The sequence below is a fragment of the Bos javanicus genome, chromosome 7 (genome assembly GCF_032452875.1).
Source record: "Bos javanicus breed banteng chromosome 7, ARS-OSU_banteng_1.0, whole genome shotgun sequence".
Taxonomy (NCBI): Eukaryota; Metazoa; Chordata; class Mammalia; order Artiodactyla; family Bovidae; genus Bos; species Bos javanicus.
In genome coordinates this window covers 41557414-41559625 of record NC_083874.1, presented here as the reverse complement: position 1 = coordinate 41559625, position 2212 = coordinate 41557414, and positions in this window count along the sequence as shown.

Genomic DNA, 2212 nt, shown 5'->3' with positions numbered 1-2212 from the left:
GATTCTTCAAATTCTATATCATCTATTTTGATAATCACCATAATATACAAATTATAGTCATTTTGTTACTGTGAAATAAATATAAGTAGGATCATTGTTAAGATAATTATTCTTTTCATTCAAAGCTGGTCATATAAATTTATCTTTATGTGGTATTAAGGAGGGGCTTCCCTTGTAGCTCAGTCAGTAAAGAATCTGCCTGCTGTGCAGGAGACCTGGGTTCGATCCCTGGGTCAGGAAGATCCACTGGAGAAGGAAATGGCAACCCACTCAAGCATTCTTGCCTGGAAAATCCTATGGACAGAGGAGCCTGGTGGGCTGTAGTCCATGGAGTTGCAAAGAGTTGGGCACAACTGAGCCATATTAAGGAAGGTGGACCCCATTTTATAAAAACCAAGAACCCACAAATCTTCATAAAAGAAATACAGGATTATGACTTCTCACATACATATGTTAATTTTTGTCTAGGTTGACGTAAAGTATTATCAAATATTTTGGAAGTAAATTGGTTGGCATATATAAATAGTGACTAATTTGTAAATTATTTGTGTGTGCTGTGCTGTGCTAAGTTGCTTCAGTCATGTCTGATTCTGTGCGACCCTATGGACTATCACCTGCCAGGCTCCTCTGTCCATGGAATTCTCCAGGCAAGAATACTGGAGTGGGTTGCCATGGCGTCCTCCAGAGTATCTCCCTGACTCAGGGATCGAACCCACATCTCTTAAGTCTCCTTCATTAGCAGGCTGGATGTTTACTAATAGTGCCACTTGGGAAACCCCAAATAAAATCTATATTGTATAAAATCTCTAGAAACTTAATGTCTGGATCAGCTCTTGTCTGACAACAGATAGTTAGTTATAATGTATTGAGTTGTTGACAGTGATGTTAGTCCTGTGTTTGTTTTACATGGCCAAAATATTGAGGTACACTGTGTCCATACCTGCTTTGTTGAGATTCCTATCATAGAAGGATGCTAAATTTTGTCACGTTTCTACTACATCTATTGAAATAATTGTATATATATTTATCCTTCATTATGCTAATGTTGCATATTACATTAATTGATTTTTGTATATTTGGTGGTGGTATAATTGGTAAGTTATGTGTATGTTTAACTATCCTTGAATCTTGGGGGTAAATCCCACTTGACTTGTGATTATGATTATATATGATTATTTGATGTAAATTATTTAATGGTGTACGATTATTTAATGAGCTGTTGAATTTTATTTTGCTAGTATTTTTGAGAAATTTTGCATTCATTATCATAAGGAATGCTGCTGCTGTTATTGTTTAGTCACTAAGTCGTGTCTAACTCTTTTGTGACCCCATGGACTGTAGCCCACCAGGCTCCTCTGTCCATGGGATTTTCTAGGTGAGAATACTGGAGTAGGTTTTCATTTCCTTCTCCAGAGGATCAAACTCACATCTTCTGCATTGGCAGGTGGATTCTGATTACCTCCGGGCCATCAGAGTAGCTCAGTATTGGTATGTAATTTTCTTTTCTTTTAGAGTTCTTGCCTGGCTTTGGGATCACAGTGATACTGGCATTTTAAAATAAGTTTGGTTATATTTTTGTTCTTCATTTTTTCGGGAAGATTTTTTAGAAGAATCCTTGTTAAATTTTCATTAAATGTTTCATAGAATTTGCCAATGATTCATTCTATCCAGGCCTTGGCTAGTCTCTGTAGGACTTTTCTGATTATTGATTAAATTCTTCATTTGCCATTAGCTCAGATTTTCTGTTTATTCATGATTCAGACTTGAAAGGTTGTATATTCCTAGATATTTATTGATCTAAGTTATCAAATTTATTAGAAAATAAATGTTCATAGGTGTTTTATGATCATTTAAGCTTCATCAGTTGCTGTATTTCTTTTTTAATCTAATTATATTATTTTTGTCATATGTACTTTATCTTTCCAAATTCATTAATCATTCTTATACTTTGCAATTTCTATTTTATTTACATTAGTCTAACATTTACTTTTCTTTCTTTCTACTAATTTATGGGCTTATTTTTCCTTCTCCTTCAAGTTCCTTAAAGTGTAAAATTAGATAGTTTATTAAAGATTTTTCTTTTTCTAACTGAAGACATTTATCTCTATGAATTTCCTTCTTGGAATTGTTTTAGTTATATTCTATAAGGTATGCATGCCATGTTTCCATTTTAACTTATCATTTTAAAAAGGTCCTTTTTGATTTCCTCTTG